Here is a 24,280-nt window from a genome sequence, read left to right on the forward strand (position 1 = left end):
TGTGGGGAATGAAGATCAAGCTAACACTAGTGGGATTGTTGGAACATGGTAAATACTTTTTTCTTTTTTCAATTCTACCCTCCCAATATATCTCTACTTCAGAAATTTGTTTCTTTCACGTGCAGTGGCTATATGTCCCCTGAATATGCCATGAAATGTCGAGTTGACGGAATGGAGGAACAAATAGAGAGAAATCCTTCTCTGTTTCAATATTTTTATTTACTTGAATAAGGGAATATATATAACAGATTGTTACCATAACGTAAATAACGTAGACTTCCAATTATAGCTATACATTTATGGGCTTAATTTGATAATGAATATATTGCTGATCTTCCTCCTTTAATCTCGCAGATGACAACTCATGCCAACACTCCCCCTCAAGTTGGTGCATATATATCTCGGATGCCCAACTTGCCAAGTGAGTTGTAGAAGCTTCTACTATATACAACTTTTGTAAGTATGTCTGTCAACTGGTCTTCGGATTTAACAAACGAAAATCGAATTATCTTGGCCTCAAGATTTTATTTGATGAAGTGTCGGTCTACTTCCACATGTTTGGTCCGGTCATGCTGGACTGGATTGTGAGAGATATCAATTGCAGCTTTGTTATCACAAAATAGATTCATTTCTCCTTTAGGAGTAAGGCAATTTCAGTTAATAGCCTTTGGAGCCAGAGAAGTTCACAAAGACCTTTAGCCATCCCACGAAACTCAGCTTCAACACTTGATAATGCTACCACCTTTTGCTTCTTATTTCTCCAAGTAACTAGGTTTTCTCCAACCAACATGAAATAACCTGAAGTTGATTTTCTATCAGAAATATTTCATGCCCAATCAGCATCTGTGTAGCCTTCCACTCGTAAGTGATTGTTTCTTGTAAACATAAGTCCTTTTCCAGGAGAGAACTTTAGGTATTTGAGAGTCCGAATCATTGCATTCATATGATCTTCACTCGGACAGTGCATGAATTGGCTTACCACACTTACTGCTTAAGTGATTTCTGGCCGTGTATGAGAGAGATAAATCAGTTTTCCTACTATTCTCTGATACCTTCCTTTATCTGTTCACTTGGTCTGGGTATTCTCCTAGTCTATGATTTTGAATTATCGGTGTATCTGTAAGCTTACAATCCAGATCCTACCTCTGATAATAAATCCAGGATATATTTTCAATGGGAAAGGAATATGCCGTGTTTTGACCTAGCAACTTCAATTCCCAGAAAATATTTGAGTCCTCCTAAATTTTTCATCTCAAATTCTGTGGCCAATTGCTCTTGAAGTCTTGCTATTTCCTCTAAGTCATCTCCTCACTGTTTTTTGACCTTTTGGTAGAGAAACAAGAGTCCACATTTTATTTTTTAGTAAAGCTTCCATTTCCTCCTTCATAGCTTGGATCCACCTAGAGTCATCCAAAGCTTCGTCAACACTCGTGGGAATATGATATGAGGAGAGTTCATTCATAAAGTTTGTTGTAACCCATTTTTGGGTCCCCACACAAAAATAAAATAAATAGCCAAAAAAGCTCAGAAAATGGTCGGAAGATTGGTCAAGGAAGTTAAAAAATACAAAGATTGGATTTTTGACAGTATTTTCTTAAAGGATGCGAGCCCTGTTGAGAAGGAAAATTTGAATTTTGAGGAGAAAAGCCCAAATTTGGATGTTTATGGACTTAATTGGATTTTATTTGAATTTATAGAGGATTTGAGTGCAAGAAAAACTGATTTTTAAGTCAATTTGGGCTTTAATTAGAAGAAATTTAAGTTCTGGGGCCAAAATATATTTTTTTGGAATTTATTAGGTCAAATCATGAGCTTAATTGCATAAATATTGAAGTTTAATAGCCAATTAGGGGCTCAATTGTGAAAATCCGAAACCAGAGATCAATTTGGAAAACGTGGCCAACTATGGGGGCGAGGACCGAAATTGGCAGGGACGCAATTGAAAGAAACAAAAGATAATTAAGGGCTGATTTGAAATTTGGCTCTTTCAGGCGCCATTTTTAAATGAAACGGCGTGTTTTCCCCAAAACGACGCCGTTTCATACACAAAAAAAGAAAAAAAGAAAAAAAGAAGGAACGAACGGTGCCGTTTTGAACGGCACTGTTCCCCTTTCTTCTTCCCCCCCGAACGTGCAGCAAGCATGGGAAGAAAGTTGTTTAATCAGCCGGTGCCCCTCTCTCCTCGCATGCGCTGACAGAACCCGGAGCCCATACACCTCGGAGGACGCGAAGCCACGCCTTGATCAACCACGCTCGCCGACCAGCCGACCGGTGCTGTGCTGCTCCCCACGTTGCCCAGCTCAACCCACGTTGTGCTGCTCCCCACGCTGCCCACGCTGCCCCGCTCCATTTGCTCGCCTATAAAAGAAAGGTGGAGACCTGAAGCAAAAGAGGGGGGGAGAAAGAAAAAACGAAAAAACCCGAGACCAAGAGAGAGAGATAAGAAAAAACCGGGGGGAAAAGAAAACTCAAAGAGACCGAACAGAGGGGAGAGAGTTATATTTTTTAAACTGAAAGAAGAAGGAAGTTTCAAACGAGGAGAGCACCATTGAAAAAAGGCAGCAACCCACGCCTCTGCAACGAGAAGAAGAAGAACCGTGCCTCACCCCTGGAACCACTGTCATTCCGCCACCATCAGTACTGCCATCAACAGCAGAACCACCGCTTGGAAGAACCAGAGAAGGCAAGGTGACAGAAACTAGAGGAAGAGGCTAAAGAGAATAACGAACAGCAAACGGAAGGGAACACCGGAGACAGAGGAGAGAAAGCCAAAAACAGAAGAGAAGGAGCCGCTGCAGAGAGGAAAGAACAGTTGCTGTCACCGGACTCCCCAGCCACCGACCACCACCCAAGCCATCACCACCAGCTGCCACTGTCTTCGTAGTTGACAACAGCACAGTTGGGAGTAGAAGGAGAAAGGGAAACAGAGAAAAAGCAGCGCCAAAACAGCAAGGAAGAGGAAGAGGAGCCGCAGCAACGCCACCGCCAGACCAGCCACTGCCAGAACCACCGTGAGCCCTCATTGGTTTTCTCTCCACCGCCACCAGCATCACTGTGAGTGTTCGGCATCGTCTTCGCTCCTTTCGGTTCCACGTCCAGGTAAGCATTTTGCGTCTCTGTGAAGGTGATTTCCTTTAGCATTTTCACTGTGCAAGTGAATTATAATTCACTTGAACAGTGAAATGCAAATGTTACTGTTCAAGTGAATTATAATTCACTTGAACAGTACCATATGTTACTATGTGTGTCTTCTTTTGCATGTTACTGTGCGTGGTTTTCGTTTTGCATTTTTACTGTTCAAAGTGAATTATAATTCACTTGAACAGTACCATTTGTATATGATATTAAGGATGCACGCGTGAGCTTCCACCCAGGACACTGGCTCGGGCCAGTGACCTGGTTAGGCCTGCTGGGTCAAGCCCAGCCATATGGGTCGAACGGGGCCCAACTTAAAAACTTTTTTTATTAAAAATAAAAACTCTTAAAAAAAAAATTATTTTGAAAATTATGTGATTTCCACAATTTTGTTACTGTATTTTGATCAATACTGGTTTGTATTTTTATACTGTAAAGATACAAATCCGGTATTAAAATACCTGGTTTTCATCAAAACATCAAAGATTTTCGAAATAAAAAATGTTTTTGCTTTCAAATTTTTTTTTCCAAAAGTCCTTAAAAATATTGTTGATTTTTCCTGCATTTTGTTATTAGGGTGGATTAATATTGGTTTGTATTTTTATACCGTAAGAATACAAACCCAATATTAAAATACCCGATTTTTTGTTAAAACATATAAAAAAAAAATAATATTTTTCAAAAATTTTTTTTTGTTTTTAAAATACAGCCTAGTCTCTCCAATATATATATATATAAATATTATAACCTCATATTTTCACACAACAAAGGAAATTTTCAAAAACAATATATGTATTAGCATGCATTTTGGCTTTGATAACCAGTTTATTTAAGCCATGAGAACTAGGCCAATATTTCAAAAATTCTAAAAAAATCTTTTTGTTTTCTTTTAGTATTTGGGATTACGAATTTATACGTAAAACGTATTCCTAAATATTTTTTTGGTATAGACATTTGAACGGTTAGGATTTTACCCGATAAGATAAAAGACCTTCTTACTGAGGAGGATTTTTCTTGAACTATAGACAGACCAACGACTAGAAGTACAATAACACCTTAGTTTTTATTAGACAATCAAACAATGCAGCTTACCTTAGGTAAGGCGTATTTGGGGTGCTAATACCTTCCCTTTACGCAACCAGTCCCCGTACCTAATCTCTGAGACCAGTTAGGGTTCCTAGTGACCAAAATACTAGGTGGCGACTCCCATTCCATTTTTCACCGATCAAAGACAATATTTTCTTGTCTTCCCATATTTACCAAATAGATATAGATAGATTTACATTGTAGATAAGAAAATGGAAAAACAATATTTTTTCGCCGCGAAGCCGCATACGTGCGACAGAATGGCGACTCCACTGGGGACCTTGTAGACTAAGCTTTGTTTTTGTCTGATTTGTTTGTGTTTTCGTGTGTTTATTGTTAATATGCCTTTCCTTTTATATTTGCGTATTTGATTTTTTATTTTACGCGTATTATTTATGCATTGTATAAAATTGTCTCATGTATCACTTGCTTTTATTTTGAGAAGTACACACAAGCTTTAAGTTAAGTGGGGAATTAGCGATTTACCCTAAGACTATTGGTCAGGGTTTAAATGCGTGAAACACCCAACTCATATCTGAGTGCCTGCTTGGTAATGGTGGGCATACGTGTCTTAACTGTTTCTTGCAACGCCCCCATACTGTCTTTACGAAGAACGTCACTGAGCAGATATGAGACCCTTCAAAGACTAGATAGAAAACCTACCCGCTCTCACTTAATAAATAGAGCTTGTCCTTAGGTTATGTATCTTATTTGCATCAAGATTAATAATGTTATACTCATCGCACATCAGTTGTGCATCACATTGTCATCACGCATTTTGTTATCATATGCAGTCCAGATCGTGAAATATAGGTCCCACATCCAGAGTCCACCAAACCCGGTCCAGATCAAGAATGGAAAATGAAGAAAGAGCTCACTTAGAGTCGCATTACCAGACCGAGTTGGAATCCGTGAAAAATGAAGTTTCTCGACTGACCCATTTGCTTGAGCAACTTTTAAGAGCCAAGAACGGGGAGGGAACTTCTACCCAACCACCTATAGGAGCACCGTCAGTTCATGTCCCGGGGGTATCTCAGAACTTGGGGGCAGATTCAGTGACGGAACAACACTTTGCACCTGCCATTCCCATTCAGCCCCCTCAAGCTCACATCACTATAGATTTAACAGCAGATGGGCCTTCCGATATGTCCACTGGTTTTATGAACGATGATAAGATATCAGCTTTTGAAGAAAGGTTAAGAGCAGTCGAGGGAAATGACTGGTTTGACCCCATGCGAGCGTCTGAAATATGTTTGGTACCAAACATCACGGTACCAAAAGATTTTAGGATATCGGAGTTTATAAGGTACACTGGGTTGGAATGCCCAAACACTCACCTTCGATCTTATTGCAATAAAATGGCTGAGGTGATTCATGACGATAAGTTACTGATCTATTTTTTTCAAGACAGTCTATCAGGGTCGGCGCTAAGTTGGTACATGAGGTTGGAAAATGCCAGGATTAAGAAATGGAAAGATTTAGTGGAGGCTTTCCTTAAGCAATACAAGTTCAATTTGGAAATTGCTCCAGATCGAACAAGCCTTATGTCAATGGAAAAGAGAAGCCAAGAGTCAGTAAGAGCTTATGCGCAAAGATGGAGGGACGAGGCCACCCATGTGCAACCCCCTTTGATAGAAACGGAGATGGTGACTTTGTTCGCCAATACATTCAAGGCACCCTACTATGAGCATTTAATGGGTAGCTCAGCTCGGCATTTCTACGATGCTGTACGCATAGCGGAAAGAATAGAGCAAGGGATTAAAGCTGGACGCATAGTTGAGCCATTGGAGACAAAGGGTTTTATTGGAAGAAAAATGGAAGGTCCCGTTAACAACTTTGAAGATGGGTCCAATGGCAAGATAACGGATTCATATAACCCACAAATACCTACCTCTCATGTGGCCCACATAAACTTTAACAAACCTTTTTCCCCTAATCGAGAAAATAACCAGTCAAACAACCACAACAACCATCAAAGACCAAACACAAGATACATTTTAGAACAACTACCACCATTACCCATGCCTTTGAAGGACATATATGCCAAGCTACTAAGCATTGGACAAATAGCTCCTATCCCTACACTACCACTACAACCACCGTTTCCAATTTGGTACAACCCTGAATTGACTTGCGACTACCATGGGGGTAATCCCGGGCATGGGATTGAAACCTGTTATGCTTTCAAGAGGAGGTTGTTGGAACTCATCAATGTAGGATGAGTGTCATTTGAAGACTCACCCAACATCAATTCAAAACCATTGCCTAGTCATGACGCAAGTAATAGTGGATAAAGGGCTGGAAAACCTTGGTCAAGAATTGTCAATAATGAAGAAGGTAAGATCGAAAGAGATGACAAAGAAACACACGTGGGGGAGAAGATGAAGCGCTGCTACGGTTGATTGTCCACACACTAGAAGAAGTCTCTACCAAGACCTTTTTACGCGAGTAGAGAAGTTTCAGAATGGGGTGACCCAAGAAGTTCCTGTAGTTAACCGACTTTATTTGCCTTAGCATGCTTTTGTCATTGTTTTTATTTGCTTTTATTTTCTCTAGTTGACAATCAAGGCTCATGATGTCAACCAGATTTTGTATTTATCTTTGAGCCCACCTTTTCTTTAAATAAATGATGAGATTATGCACCTTTTTAAACAAAGTTGAGTGGTTACAAAGAAAGTATCATAAATCGGTCAAAGATGAAATTTAAGAAAAGCTACCCCTGAAGTACAACTATACCTCTGGATAGCATAATGAATTGATAAATCACCTGAAACTTCTTTCAAGATAAAAATAGAGTTTATCGATCCTAACAATGTGCATTTTGAAATGAGAAAAACTCATTTTCCTTTCACTTTCTAAAGAGTTTATCATTGGTGATCCCATTTGAGCTAGAAAGAATTTCTCCTTTATAAAACCCGGACTAGGATCACACTCCACACTGGGGGCAATAAAAGATATTTCATGAAAAGTTTTACATATTTTTCAAAGCAAGATGAGAGCCGTAGATTTGAAAAAGATAAAGCATGATAAAAAGGCAATAACAAGTCATACATTTTGAGAAAAGGACTACTTGAAGAAAGTCAAAGACTTCTTCTCCAAGAATATAATCAGTAAAAAGAGGCAACACGAGAGATGAATCCAGCATACGACTTCAAAAGCAAGCTCATGTTAAGAAAGAGCTTCATGAACTAGAAGAAGATGATGGGGCCTATGTTTCAAACCAGGTACGAATGCATGCATTGCATCTAATCATAAATCATTGCGTGTTTGTTTTTATCGTTACAAGAGGAGATCTTAGTGCATTCCAACAAGATTGTGGACGAAGAAAGAATCATTGAGTTGATTCTAGAACAACAAGAAGAGAAGATAATAACTTCCAAACCCTGCCCGTAGGAAGAACGACATCGATATCAACTTTGGTAATAAAGAATCGCCAGATGGGATTCCAAGTTGTTTGAGATCGCCAGAAGGGATCTCGTATTTTGCTATTTTGGAGGTCGCCAGATGGGACCTCATATTTGATGTTTGTTAAAAGGAATCGCCAGATGGGATTCCGAGTTGATTAAAGGAGATCGCCAGAAGGGATTTCGCTATTTGGAGGTCGCCAGATGGGACCTCATATTTCATGTTGGTAATAAGGAATCGCCAGATGGGATTCCAAGCTGTTTGAGATCGCCAGAAGGGATCTCGTATTTCACTATTATGGAGGTCGCCAGATGGGACCTCATATTTCATGTTTGTTAAAAGGGATCGCCAGATTGGATTCCGAGTTGATTAAAGGAGATCGCCAGAAGGGATCTCGTGTTTTGCTATTTGGAGGTCGCCAGATGGGACCTCATATTTCATGTTGGTAATAAGGAATCGCTAGATGGGATTCCAAGTTGTTTGAGATCGCCAGAAGGGATCTCGTATTTCACTATTATGAAGGTTGCCAGATGGGACCTTATATTTCATGTTTGTTACAAGGAATCGCCAGATGGGATTCCGAGTTGATTAAAGGAGATCGCCAGAAGGGATCTCGTGTTTCACTATTTGGAGGTCGCCAGATGGGACCTCATATTTTATGTTGGTAATCAGGAATCGCCAGATGGGATTCCAAGCTGTTTGAGATCGCCAGAAGGGATCTCGTATTTCACTATTATGGAGGTCGCCAGATGGGACCTCATATTTCATGTTTGTTAAAAGGAATCGCCAGATGGGATTCCGAGTTGATTAAAGGAGATCGCCAGAAGGGATCTCGTGTTTCACTATTTGGAGGTCGCCAGATGGGACCTCGTATTTCATGTTGGTTAAAAGGAATCGCCAGATGGGATTCCAAGTTGTTTGAGATCGCCAGAAGGGATCTCGTGTTTCACTATTTTGGAGGTCGCCAGATGAGACCTCATACTTCATGCTTGTTAAAAGGAATCGCCAGATGGGATTCCAAGTTGGTTAAAAGAGATCGCCAGGAGGGATCTCAAATTTTGATATTCATCAAAGGAGGTCGCCAGATGGGAACTCATATCTCATATCTCATATTTCATATAGGAATCGCCAGATGGGGTTCCAAGTTGATTAAAAAAAAAAATCGCCAGAAGGGATCTCTTATTTCGATAGTTGTCAAAGGAGGTCGCCAGAGGAGACCTCATATTTTTTCATTTTCAGGGAATCGCCAGATGGGATCCCATTTTTTTAGGTCGAAGAGGATTGCTGTAAAGAAAGAGTTTCAGATCGATCAAGCTTAGACCAGATCAGTTTCAGGAGTTCAGATTGGATTATCTTTATAAAACTTACTACGCCCTTGCTCTGTAAGCATTATAAAAAAGGGGCATCTGTTGTAACCCAGTTTTGGGTCCCCACACAAAAATAAAATAAATAGCCAAAGAAGCTCAGAAAATGGTCGAAAGATTGGTCAAGGAAGTTAAAAAATACAAAGATTGGATTTTTTACAGTATTTTCTTAAAGGATGAGAGCCCTGTTGAGAAGGAAAATTTGAATTTTGAGGAGAAAAGCCCAAATTTGGATGTTTATGGACTTAATTGGATTTTATTTGAATTTATAGAGGATTTGAGTGCAAGAAAAACTGATTTTTAAGTCAATTTGGGCTTTAATTAGAAGAAATTTAAGTTCTGGGGCCAAAATATATTTTTTTGGAATTTATTAGGTCAAATCAGGGGTTTAATTGCATAATTATTGAAGTTTAATAGCCAATTAGGGGCTCAATTGTGAAAATCCGAAACCAGGGACCAATTTGGAAAACGTGGCCAACTATGGGGGCGAGGACCGAAATTGGCAGGGACGCAATTGAAAGAAACAAAAGATAATTAAGGGCTGATTTGAAATTTGGCTCTTTCAGCGCCATTTTTAAATGAAACGGCGTGTTTTCCCCAAAACGACGCCGTTTCATACACAAAAAAAGAAAAAAAGAAAAAAAGAAGGAACGAACGGTGCCGTTTTGAACGGCACTGTTCCCCTTTCTTCTTCCCCCCCGAACGTGCAGCAAGCATGGGAAGAAAGTTGTTTAATCAGCCGGTGCCCCTCTCTCCTCGCATGCGCTGACAGAACCCGGAGCCCATACACCTCGGAGGACGCGAAGCCACGCCTTGATCAACCACGCTCGCCGACCAGCCGACCGGTGCTGTGCTGCTCCCCACGTTGCCCAGCTCAACCCACGTTGTGCTGCTCCCCACGCTGCCCACGCTGCCCCGCTCCATTTGCTCGCCTATAAAAGAAAGGTGGAGACCTGAAGCAAAAAGAGGGGGGGAGAAAGAAAAAACGAAAAAACCCGAGACCAAGAGAGAGAGATAAGAAAAAACCGGGGGGAAAAGAAAACTCAAAGAGACCGAACAGAGGGGAGAGAGTTATATTTTTTAAACTGAAAGAAGAAGGAAGTTTCAAACGAGGAGAGCACCATTGAAAAAAGGCAGCAACCCACGCCTCTGCAACGAGAAGAAGAAGAACCGTGCCTCACCCCTGGAACCACTGTCATTCCGCCACCATCAGTACTGCCATCAACAGCAGAACCACCGCTTGGAAGAACCAGAGAAGGCAAGGTGACAGAAACTAGAGGAAGAGGCTAAAGAGAATAACGAACAGCAAACGGAAGGGAACACCGGAGACAGAGGAGAGAAAGCCAAAAACAGAAGAGAAGGAGCCGCTGCAGAGAGGAAAGAACAGTTGCTGTCACCGGACTCCCCAGCCACCGACCACCACCCAAGCCATCACCACCAGCTGCCACTGTCTTCGTAGTTGACAACAGCACAGTTGGGAGTAGAAGGAGAAAGGGAAACAGAGAAAAAGCAGCGCCAAAACAGCAAGGAAGAGGAAGAGGAGCCGCAGCAACGCCACCGCCAGACCAGCCACTGCCAGAACCACCGTGAGCCCTCATTGGTTTTCTCTCCACCGCCACCAGCATCACTGTGAGTGTTCGGCATCGTCTTCGCTCCTTTCGGTTCCACGTCCAGGTAAGCATTTTGCGTCTCTGTGAAGGTGATTTCCTTTAGCATTTTCACTGTGCAAGTGAATTATAATTCACTTGAACAGTGAAATGCAAATGTTACTGTTCAAGTGAATTATAATTCACTTGAACAGTACCATATGTTACTATGTGTGTCTTCTTTTGCATGTTACTGTGCGTGGTTTTCGTTTTGCATTTTTACTGTTCAAAGTGAATTATAATTCACTTGAACAGTACCATTTGTATATGATATTAAGGATGCACGCGTGAGCTTCCACCCAGGACACTGGCTCGGGCCAGTGACCTGGTTAGGCCTGCTGGGTCAAGCCCAGCCATATGGGCCGAACGGGGCCCAACTTAAAAACTTTTTTTATTAAAAATAAAAACTCTTAAAAAAAAATTATTTTGAAAATTATGTGATTTCCACAATTTTGTTACTGTATTTTGATCAATACTGGTTTGTATTTTTTATACTGTAAAGATACAAATCCGGTATTAAAATACCTGGTTTTTCATCAAAACATCAAAGATTTTCGAAATAAAAAATGTTTTTGCTTTCAATTTTTTTTTCCAAAAAGTCCTTAAAAATATTGTTGATTTTTCCTGCATTTTGTTATTAGGGTGGATTAATATTGGTTTGTATTTTTTATACCGTAAGAATACAAACTCAGTATTAAAATACCCGATTTTTTGTTAAAAGATATAAAAAATAATATTTTCCAAAAAAATGTTTTTTTTGTTTTAAAATACGGCCTAGTCTCTCCAATATATATATACAAATATTATAACCTCATATTTTCACACAAACAAAGGAAATTTTCAAAACAATATATGTATTAGCATGCATTTTGGCTTTGATAACCACTTTATTTAAGCCATGAGAACTAGGCCAATATTTCAAAAATTCTAAAAAAATCTTTTTGTTTTCTTTTAGTATTTGGGATTACGAATTTATACGTAAAACGTATTCCTAAATATTTTTTTGGTATATACATTTGAACGGTTAGGATTTTACCCGATAAGATAAAAGACCTTCTTATTGAGGAGGATTTTTCTTGAACCATAGACAGACCAACGACTAGAAGTACAATAACACCTTAGTTTTTATTAGACAATCAAACAATGCAGCTTACCTTAGTTAAGGCGTATTTGGGGTGCTAATACCTTCCCTTTACGCAACCAGTCCCCGTACCCGATCTCTGAGACCAGTTAGGGTTCCTAGTGACCAAAATACTAGGTGGCGACTCCCATTCCATTTTTCACCGATCAAAGACAATATTTTCTTGTCTCCCCATATTTACCAAATAGATATAGATAGATTTACATTGTAGATAAGAAAATGGAAAAACAATATTTTTTCGCCGCGAAGCCGCATACGTGCGACAAAGTTCTTGAGAGGTTCAGATAGTTTCTTTGGGTATCCATATTATCAGGAATGTGAGGTGGGATAGGAGAGCTTGCCTCAATGATATTCTCAGGAGATGGGTCATTGGATACTGAAGAGTGGGGGGGTACTATTACTGCTTCTGGAGATGTTACTTCAGCTTCCGGAGATGTCAACTCTTGATTAGATTCCTGATTGATAATAGGTTAAGTTTCTGGTGATGCCAACTCTAGATTAGATTCCTGATTGATAATAGGTTGAGTTGTATTCGTTGTCATATCAGTGTCTTTGAACCAATCAAATGTCAACTAATTCATTTCTTCTACTTGTGTCTCCCCTTGAAGAGAAGAATTAGATGTAGCAGGAGAGTAGAAAATGTCAGATTTAGGGAATGAGACATCCATAATCACATATGTGTGCCTAGTAATTGGGTCATAACATCGGTACCCCTTTTGGTGTGTAGCATATCCCAAAATAAGACAACGAATGGCACATGGATCAAGTTTTGTGCGTTGATTCTTGTGGAGGTGAACATACGCAACACAACTAAAGCTGAGTGGCGGAAGCATCAATATTGTGGGTAATGACACTTAGGTTGACAAGACCTGTAGCGGAGTCTTAAACTCAAGAACTTTTGAAGGCATGTGATTAATGAGATGGACAACCGTGACAACAACATCACCCCAGTAGTGGTTAGGTACGTGAGCCCAAGTAACAGAGCTCGAGCAGTTTCAAGAATGTGACGATTCTTGCATTCTGCAATATCATTTTGTTGCGGAGTCTAGGGACATGAGGTTGTGATGTTTTGTATTAAAAAGATTGGAAAATACAATAAAGCCCTTGGAGGCTTAAAGAGAGGGTATAAATGATTAAGGGTTAGTGTGGTAATTGAACAATAGTTGATAAATATAAATAAGAAGAAAGAAAGAAAAAAAAAAGAATGATCTGATTTTGAGAGAAGAGAGAGCTACGGGAGAGAAAGGGAAAGAGGAAGAAGAAGAAAAGAAAGGAGAGAAGGAAAGGAAGGAGAAGAGAAGTAGAGGAAATAAGTAAAAAGGTAAGATTTATGGTTTGAAGTGTATAATATGTTAAATTTCGGTTTTGATTAATTGTAGAGTTTTGAAGGTTGTATTTTGAGTTAATTGATGAATTAATTTGAAGGTTAGGAGTTGATTATTGTGGGTATTTGATTAATTAGTTGATTTTGAGAGATTGAATCGAAGGATAATGATTTTGAGTTATGATTTTGTTTAAATGGTGAAATTGTGTTAGAAATCAGGGGATAACAGTAGGTGATCTGTTGAAATTATGGGTTTGAGGTTGAAGATGACGAAAATTCAATTTGGTCCCTCAATTTGTGAAAATTGCAGTTTAGTCCCCGAACTTTGAAAATATTATAGATTGGTCCCTGGGGCATAAATTGAGGTTCTGAACATAACTGAGGATGATTTAAGGGCAAAATTCCAGTATAATTAATATTTTCAGTTTGGTCCTCCAATTTGACAAATTACGATTTGACCCCTAATATTTTGATAAAATCACATTTTGGACCTTGGGGCATAATTCAAGATTCTGGACAAAGATAAGGATGAATTATGGATAAATTCCAGTATGGATATATATTTATGGACAAAGATAATATTTTGTTATGCCTTGATATGGGACTTGTCAGTAACTCCATGCTAACGGAGAATAGTTAGCCTGTGTGCACATAGTATTCTGTTACCTAGCTGGTGAGAGAGGCATCAGCCTGTGGCGATTGATCATCCCACAGTGGTCACTGACGGGTGTCATCTGGTCACCTTCGGGTGTCATCTGATCTCTGACATGTAATCCACTACGTTATGATAATATGTTACGTTATGATATTATGTTTAGTAAGTATATGTATATGTATATCAAGATAAAATCATCTTGCAAATAAATATCTGAAATATATATGAAATGTATATTAAATGTTATTCCCTCACTGAGTTAGTTGAACTCACCTCTTATTTTTAATATTATTTCAGGTTCTTAGTTTCTGGGACTTTGTTGAGTGTTTCCGCTTCTTCAGTTCTGGTCGGCATGCCTTGCTTGTTCGCGAGGCTTTCCTTTCAGTTTTGATTTGATGTCTTAAACGCTCCACTGTTACCTTGTTTTATTTTAAGTTTGGATTTTGATAAGTAATGAGTATTATGAATTATTATTTTTGTTTTAATTACCGATGAGAAGTTTTGAACTATCATTTGGTTTTATCAGTTTTGAATAATATGATATTTCTGAATGTTATGAGCCGCTGCGTATTTTTGAATAAATTGTACTTTTGATATGTCCGTTCTGAGGCTTAGCGTAGGTGAGGTGTCCTTTCGACACCGCTCCTGCGTTGCCGGTCACGGATCCGGGATTCGGGTCATGACAAAGGTGGTATCAGAGCATGGTTTTATTAAAATCTCGTAAATATATTTATTTATTTTATTATTATTCAAAAATTTCATAATAAGTGGAGCATTCTGAATATTATGAGCCGCTGCGTATTTTTGAATAAATTGTACTTTTGATATGTCCGTTCTGAGGCTTAGCGTAGGTAAGGTGTCCTTTCGACACCGCTCCTGCGTTGCCGGTCACGGATCCAGGATTCGGGTCATGACAGAGGTCTCATGAATTAGTCCATAGTGGTGGAAATAATTACAAAACTGTTGATTCACATACTCGCCATTATTATCTGATCGAAGCGTTTGGAGCTTAGCTGCAAACTGAGTCTAAATCATTCTATAAAATGATATCCCAAAGGAAATCCAAAATCCAAAATTTGCATTATTCCTCACTCGTTCATATGCATTGGGCCACATCAAAAAAATCATCAGTATTATATTTAAGCCTGATATGGATAAGGGTCCATCTCAGGGCCTGAAAATGGTGGTTTGGGCTTGGTGGCAGCATCCTGGGGATGCTGAAACAAATATATATATATATACAAAAAATAAAATAAAAAGGGCTTAGCTTTTTGGATGTAGTATGTGAGGAGAAATAATATAGATTTAAGCATTGTATTGACTATTTTTTCCCTCCTTTACTGAATAATTGCTTTAATTTCAGGGATAAAATTGTATTTTTTAAAGAATTAAAATATTATTTATCAATTGATCAGGGATAATATAGTAAAGTTATATTTTTTAAATATAGTATAAAAGGTATCTTATCTACTAAATATATTTAATCTTTTATTAACAAGAATAACTTGCCATCTACATATAATTTAGTAAAAACAAATTAAGTAATTAAATCTTCTCAAATTTTATTTTATTTTTCAACTATTCCCTTTTTGAATTAAATTTTAGAGCCCTTGATTTTTAAATTTTGCATTACAACACATGCAATACCTCAACTACAAACTTAAGTATAAAATTCTAGATAAATCAATTACATTTCACGTTAATTTATTATTTCTGTTGTTTTCACATCATTGTTATGCTAATAATATAAGCTTGATTCTCAATACAATTGTTATTCTCTAAATTGTTAATATAAATTGAAAATTTAACATTTAAAAGCTGTCAACTACTATTTTGTTATATCGAAAATTTTTCACGTTTACATGTGAGGTTGGCAAGTCAAAACTAGCAATAAAAGCTTTTGTTTTGTATTGACTTTAGATTGAATTCAGTTGAGAGGAGGACCCTTACACCATGGACAAAAGCTCTTTTCAATTCCATCCTGAGGTTTTTTGTTTGGAATGGTAGTCGTTTGTTTTTAATGGCAGAATAGACCATTCCAGCGTAGCAATGCGATTCAACCAATTTGAACATGTCCATAGCCAGACAAGACGTAACATTTTTGACTGGTTATACAAATAAATTGTCATCCCTGCGGCCGGCACGTACCTGCCTGGGTAGGCCAAAACCGGCGACTTTTGTTCCTATAATCTCCTTCCAGGAAAAGGGAACCTGTCAAAAAAATTGTTGAAAAAACCCAACTTTCAGGTTTACGGCCTTTTGATTGAGTTCCGTTATAAAATAACACTCTCCATAGAGGACATAAACTTGACAATATATAGAAATGCGACATTTGTTGCCAATGCCATGCATGTATCGACTGGGCCATCACTCAAAATCTAGTAAGCCTTTCATTAATGTAACGAAGCACAAGCAATCAGTTAAGAGAATATCCAACTGCTGGACTTGGCAGCCAGCAAATTCATGGTAGCCCTTCTACTCTACTCTGTGTTTTTTTGTTAGCAACTTGGTGGCTGCCAGAGATACAATTACTTCAATCTCAGTATGTCAAAGATCCTGATGCGATAGTCTCTGCGGGAAAATAAGTTCAAACTGGGATTTTTCAGCCCTGTTAATTCCACTAATCGCTATGTAGGAATATGGTTTCAGTAGTGTTACGGCTATAACACCAGTCTGGGTAGCTAACAGAAAACAAGCCACTCAACGATTCTTCTGGGGTGATGACAATATCTGGGGATGGAAAATCTTGTTGGTTTTTTTGAATGGTCCAGAAAGAAACTCTGGTCATCAAATGTTTCAAAGGGAGTCCCGTAATTCAAGTGCACGGCTTATGGATGATGGGAAACCTTGTCCTGCGAGAAATCCGGAAGTGGAAACAGCTTATGGGAAAGTTTTCAGGAACCTTCTGATACAATTGATAACGAACATGAGACTTACCGCCTAACGTAAGAACAGGCGAGAAGACATTGCTAATCCTCATGGAGAAGCCCTTCAGATCCAATCCATTGGGGCCTTCTCTGTTGGAATTTATCCAGGAAGGATACCTCAGTTTTTCATTTGGAATTATAGTCATCCAATCTATCGGACAGGTCCATGGAATGATCAGGTTATTTATTGGAATTCCAGGAATGAAATCAGTTTAATATCAATGGATTTGATATTTTACCGATGGAAATGGGACGTTATACCCTAATCTTAAGTTCTGCCAACGAATCACATATCGTAAGTTTTGTTTGAGTTATGATGGAAATTTTAGTGAACTATATTGGATTATGGGAAGGAGGAAATGGGTAATGTGGGGCGAGTTCCAAACGATGAGTGCGATTGTCTACGGTAAGTGTGGGGTCATTTGAATCTGTAATGCAAAGAACTCACCCAATTTGCAGTTGTATGAAAGGGTTTGAACCAAAAGATGCAGATAAATGGAATAGTAGAAACTGGACTAGTGGTTGTGTTAGAGGAGAACCTATGCAGTGGAAAGAAATACAATCTTGGGTGGTAAGCCGGGCAAAGAAAGATGGGTTCTTTGAAGCTGCAGACACGTGAAAGTGCCAGAACTTTGCTGACCGGTCCTTGGCAGTTTCGGAACAAACATAGCTTATGCATATATACTGGTATAAGCTGTATGTTGTGGTGGGAAAGCCTAACTGATACAAGGACGTTTCCTAGTGGAGGGGCAGATCTTTACGTTCTGTATGTTGTGGTGGGAAAGCCTAACTGATACTGCTTCAAATTTTACTCTGTTCAAATATTCATAGAAATTACTGTTGTACTTTCGTATTCATGTAGATAGTTGAAGAAATTTTGATCCTTTCCCCTGTTTGTTGTTTTGTCAAATCTAAAATTACAAACCTCTGGTTTCTGCACGAAGAATAGAACTACAAGTATGAAGGTAATTATCGGTTTAACAGTGGTTGTGGGAGCTATTATCAGCGCAAATCTGTTGTGTTCTGTTATGTGGAGGCGAATTACTGATTATAGAGGTAAGTATGCATTTGAGTACTAGCCATTGCTGGACTTGAAAACCATTCCTCTCTTTTTAATTGAAAAGAAACAAAAATGCAATGTTCAACTGATGCCTACTTCCTGGATGTAACTCAGAAAGGAAGAAGAGAAGCAAGAAAGATCTTACCAACGAAACATGATGCAAGACGGCTTGAACCAAGCTAACAACTTCACCACTTTTAAGTTTACCAGAGCTTGTAGCTGCAACAAACAACTTTGACATTGCCAATAAGCTTGGGCAGGGTGGTTTTTGGTCCAGTTGTACAACGTAATAATTGCTGTGAGCTAGTGGAGTTTTTTTATTGTTAATTGAATTTACCAGAAATTAGGATGAATGGAACTTTGCAGGGAAGAATTGGCAGATGGACAGGAAATAGCTGTGAAGAGACTGTCAAGAGCATCTGGGCAAGGACTAGAAGAATTTATGAATGAGGTTGTTGGTGATTTCTAAACTGCAACATAGGAATCTTGTGAGACTCCTTGGTTGCTGTGTTTGAAGGGAGAAGAGAAGATGTTGGTCTATGAGTACATGCCAAACAAAAGCTTAGATGCATTTCTTTTTTTGGTCAGAGCTAATTACCCAACTTACATAACCATTAGAGCAGAATTACAATTTCTTTTTCGAGTCAAATATTGAAGCTCTCACACTTCTTTTTGGGGCTGCAATTTGTCTAGATCCTCTCAGGAAACAACTTTCTAGATTGGAATAAACGTTTTTGACATTGTTGACGGAATCTGTCGAAGGTCTGCTCTACCTTCACAGGATTCCAGACTATAAAATTATCATCGAGATCTGAAGGCAAGTAACATCCTGCTGGACGGAAATTTTGAATCCGAAATTTCAGACTTTGGTATGGCCAGGATATTTTGGCAAATGAAATCAAGCAAACACTAGAAAGGGTTGTCGGAACATAGTAAGTCATGTTTCTTTCTTAAATCCCATTCTTATCATCTATCCACTATTTCATTAATCTCTTTTTTTATGCAGCGGCTATATGTCCCCTGAATATGCAATACAGGGCCGATTTTCAGAAGAAATCAGATGTTTTAAGTTTGGAGTTTTTGTTGTTGGAAGATTGCAAGTGGGGAGAAAAATACCAGTTTCTATGACTCCTGAAACAAGTTTCGAGCCTGATAGGATTTGTATGTCCTCCAACTCTTTGCTTTGTAATGTAAAATCCCTAAATTTTTTGCTGTGGATTTATAATTTAGATATTCTTATGTGTGTTTGGTATTTTCACTTTGCAGGCATGGAACTCATGGAATGAGGGAAACATTGGAGCTATAGTAGATCCTGTAATTTCAAACCCCTTCTTTTTGAGGTTGAAGTTTTTCGTTTGCATACATATTGCTCTGTTTATGTGTTTCAGGAGCTTGCAAGGATAGACCAACTATATCTACTGTAATTTTCAATGCTAAACAGCGAAATTGTGGATCTTTCCTGCCTCCCAAACAATTCAGCATTCGCTGAAATATAGGCTAGGTTATTTAGACAAAGAATCCTCTAAAAACAGAACAAAACAGAGATGTTCTATTAAACAATGTCTCCATCACAGCACTCGAAGCTCGATAAATAGAACTTGTGAACATTGCTATCCTTCTGTCTGGATCTGCAATTTGGTTGTAAGAAAATTATGGGAAGTTTGTAAGGAGTGAATGCATCTTGTAGTGTAATTTAAGCATTCTACAGATTTCTCAAGGTCTCTGTGCCAAAAGAATACACTAGTGTCAATTCCCCAAACTTCTTGCTTAGAGTCCGATTTTTAGAGAGTAATTATACTTTTGTAGTGTAATTTAAAGCTGGGAAATACTGATTCTCTGGGGAGAGATAAATGAATAAATGGGGTCTTTCACAGAAAACTCATTGTTTACATTTTTTGATTAGTCTTACAGAAATGCATTGTATCCATTTTTCAAGGATGAAGTAACTATCACTGTATTCCCTCGTGAAAAAAGGAGGATAGGAGGCGACCATCACCATTGATGTCGATTGCATGCATAAATGCATATATTGAATGCTCCATATTCATAATCTGAAGGCTAGTAACATTTGTTGGGGAATCCGGACCGGTGATATACTGATATTTGCTCAAAGGAAGGAAAGCACACATACACAATATTTAACATGGTTCGGCAAATCACCTACATCCACGGGAGACGTCCATTTATATTAGAGATAGAGAAAAGGATTACAATAAATACATGGAGGAGGAGGATCACTTCACTCTTACTCTACTCCCAACTCTCATTGCTGTATAATATAGGGCAGCAGCTGCATAAGACAGCAGGACTGCTGGTGGCACCCCTTCTTTTTCTTTCTCTCTTCTTCTCTCTACATGTCTCACAATCCCTCTAACAACTCTCTCATTTTGCTCTCTAAAATCATGCCTCTTTTATAGGTATCAATGGCAGCTCCTCTTGCTTCTTTGTCAGCAATGGTGGCTGCCATAGTCAAGGTTGGTGGCTGCCACCAACAAGCCACCATTGTAGCCTCCTTCTTTGACAATGGTTGTGATGTTTTGTATTAAAAGGAATGAGAAAAGGCAACAAAGCCCTTGGAGGCTTAAAGAGAGGGTATAAATGATTGAGGGGTAGTGTGGTAAATTGACTAATAGTTGAGATAAATATTAAATAAGAAGAAGAAAAAAAAAGAATGATATGATTTTGAGAGAAAGAGAGCTACGGTGAGAAGAAAGGAAAAGAGAAGAAGAGAAGAAAGAAAGGAGAAGAAAGAAAGGAAGGGAGAAGAGAAGTAGAAGAAATAAGTAAAAAGGTAAGATTTATGGTTTGAAGCGTATAATATGTTAAATTTCGGTTTTGATTTAATTTTAGAGTTTTGAAGTTTGTATTTTGAGTTAATTGATGAATTAATTTGAAGGTTGGCAGTTGATTTATTGTGGGTATTTGATGAATTAAGTTTGATTTTGAGAGATTGAATTGAAAGATAATGATTTTGAGTTTATGATTTTGTTTTAAATGGTGAAATTGTGTTAGAAATTAGGAGATAACAGTAGATGATCTGTTGAAATTCTGGGTTTGAGGTTGAAGATGAACGAAAATTCAGTTTGGTCCCTCAATTTACAGAAATTGCAGTTTTAGTCCCGAACTTTGGAAATTTTACAGATTAAGTCCCCCTGGGGCATAAATTGAGTTCTGAACAGAACTGAGGAAAGATTAAAGGCAAAATTCCAGTATAATTAGGAATATATGATATTTTCAGTTTGGTCCTCCAATTTGACAAATTACGATTTGACCCCTATATTTTGATAATAATCACATTTTGGACCTTGGGCATAATTCAAGATTCTGGACAAAATAGATTAAGGACGAATTATGGATAAATTTCAGTATGGTTATGTATTTCCAATTTGGTCCTCCAATTTTGGTTAAAATTACGTTTTCTACCGGTCCCTGTTTTGGAAAATTGTCGCTTTTAGTCTCTAAACTCGGGAGATTAAGCCCAGTTATTTTATGCATTGGTATCTTTTGTTTGATTTTTTTTTTGAGTATATTTCATATATTTATTATAGTGTTTCTGCCTAACGATCCTTAATCAGCATTTTCGGGTCTTTTGTCTGACATTCCTTTAGTTCAGTATTTTCCGGGTGAGTGGAATAATCTTTAATATGCACAATATAATATAAATAAAATATGTATGTTGATTATACAATGAGTTACTACTAGTAAATTTCTTGAATATTTATATAAGTTGCTTTATTTTCCGCCAGTGGACTAAATTTATTCTTGAATTTGCACTCACAATCTGTTAAAGTAAATTCTATTTGATAATGATATACGATTCTTTGATGATTAGTGGAATATCTGTTATGCCTTGATATGGGGACTTGTCAGTAACTCCATGCTAACGGAGAATAGATTAGCCTGTGTGCGACATAGTATTCTGTTACCTAGCTGGTGAGAGAGGCATCAGCCTGTGGTGATTGATCATCCCACAGTGGTCACCGACCGGTGTCATCTGGTCCACCGACGAGTGTCATCTGGTCACCTACGGGTGTCATCTGGTCACCTTCGGGTTCATCTGATCTCTGACATGTAATCCACCCTATATTATGATAATATGTTACGTTATTGATAATATGTACGTTAATGATAATATATTTAGTAACTATAATGTATGTATATGTATATGTGATATATATGTATAGTGCTGTATAGATATATGTATATTAAGATAAATCATCTTACAACTTATTAATATCTGAAATATCTAAAATGTATATTAAATGTCATTCCCTTACTGAGTTGGTTGAACTCACCTCTCATTTTTAATATTATTTCAGGTTTTTAGTTTCTGGGACTTTGTTGAGTGTTTCCGCTTCTTCAGTTATGGTCGGTATGCCTTGCTTGTTCGCCGAGCTTTCCTTTCAGTTTTTGATTTGATGTCTTAGACGCTCCATTGTTACCTTGTTTTAATTACGTTTGGATTTTGACAATGTAAATGTATTATGAATTATTATTTTTGTTTTAATAACTATCTTTCGATTTCATCAGTATTTGAATAATATAATATTTCTGAATATTATGAGCCGCTGCGTATTTTTGAACAAATTGTTCTTTTGATATGTCCATTCTGAGGGCTACCCAGGGCAGGAGCTTAGCGTAGGTGAGGTTGTCCTTTCGACACCGCTCCTACGTTGCCCGGTCACGGATTCCGGGATTCGGGTCGTGACAATGGTGGCTGCCAAGGATGCCTATGGTTGGTGTCTGTCCATTTTGTTGCACTCGCAATTGGCAACCAATCCCAACAATCACCCCCTTTGCCATTCATGCGGGGCAACTGTTCGCTTACTTCTTCAGCACAAGCTTGCATCTTGCAGCTCTTCCAAGCTTACCATTCCGAGAGCGTCCGTGGCCAAGTTTACAGGTACTCGCCAAACCTTTCAATCACCAGAGTCACCAAAGCACACCTTTTTTTTTCACACCAAAAAGGATCACTACAACCAGATGGTCTGCCACATCACATCTGAAGAGTGTTAACGCTGGTCTTTGGGAAAACATTCCCTTCGAGCGTATCAACCATGCTCGGTCCGGAATGATTCATCAAGCCTCACACCAAGGCTTACAACACCACCTCAAACGGAAATTTCTTATTTCAAGATGCGACAGTCATTATCTGAGTATCTCAATATGATCACGAGCTCACCACTCTTCCAAGAGTCTACTCATCTAGGAGTTGCGCCTGCCCTCTGTTCCACCCTAGGAACCACGCCTTAATTCTCCGTGAGTCTCTCGCTCTTAGTCTCAAGAGTCCAGGTAGCTCTCCACCTTTACCTATGGGGGCAGCCCGCCCATTAAAGGTTGATTCATATATGTCTTGATACTGTGAGTATTACAATGCCTTCACCGAGCTCACCACCTTGACAAGAGTCAACTTGTTCCCGAAACCCGCGCATGCCCTCTGCTCCTTCATAGCAGCCGCGTCTTAATGCTCCACAAGTCATCCACTTATTGTCCAAGGCAAATGTCTTCTAGCTCATTGATCTTTAGCATGGGGCAATATTCATGAAAGTCAATCCTGCATTTGTCTCCATACTCATCATAGCCACTTCATTGGCTATACACCTGTCCACTCATATCTAGCCATCACATTGGCTCTGGGGCGTTCTCAATTGGGCTTATATCGTGGCTCACACACCTTCTCCTCGGGTGTCTCCGCTCATTGTCATGCGGCGGTTTGAAATAGGGCTCCTATCACAGCCCTCACACCTTCTCTAAGGTGTCTTCGCCTATTGTCATAAGGCGGTCTGAACTGGGGCTCCTATCACGGCCCTTACACCTTCTCTAAGGTGTCTTCGCCCGTTGTCATAAGGCGGTCTGAACTGGGGCTCCTATTTGTGGCCCTCACACCTTCCATCTAAGGTGTCTTGCCCGGTTGTCATGGGGCGGTCTGAACTGGGCTCACATTATGGCCTCACACCTTCTTTAAGGTGTCTTCGCCTGTTGTCATAAGACGGTTTGAATTGGGGCTTACATTGTGGCCATCACACCATCCATCCGAGGTGTCTTCGCTCATTATGCAGCGGTCTCATCCTCCTTCAATTTGGATGACTGTAGTGGCTCCAAGATTCTCTACCACTATGTGGACTTAGGAGAGATTACTGCCACTAATAACATAGAAAGAGAAAGTTGCGGTATACTCCTCACAATCCTCCACCTCGATTTCTATGTTTGGAGCTTCTGCGTCTTTCATCATCGCACTTGACAACTCCACCTACACCACTCTCTTTGGTGTCTTCGCCTTTCATAGGCAATTTCCTTTTATCACAGGTGTTTGCACCCCCTCAATTAGGTGCCTCTGCAACAGCTCATCTTTCCATCCTTGCATGCATTGGAAAGGTCTTCGCATGTTGTCTTCATCAAGAGACTTCATGTTGTACAACCTTTACACAGTCTCTGCTCTGAGCTTCATCTAGGAACACTTCTTCTCTTTGCACATGTTGTCTCATTATAGTACCTCGTTGGATCCTACGGGTACTCTTGCACAATCTCCGTGTGCCC

This window comes from Populus alba, chromosome 11, assembly GCF_005239225.2.
Source record: "Populus alba chromosome 11, ASM523922v2, whole genome shotgun sequence".
NCBI classification, from domain to species: Eukaryota; Viridiplantae; Streptophyta; class Magnoliopsida; order Malpighiales; family Salicaceae; genus Populus; species Populus alba.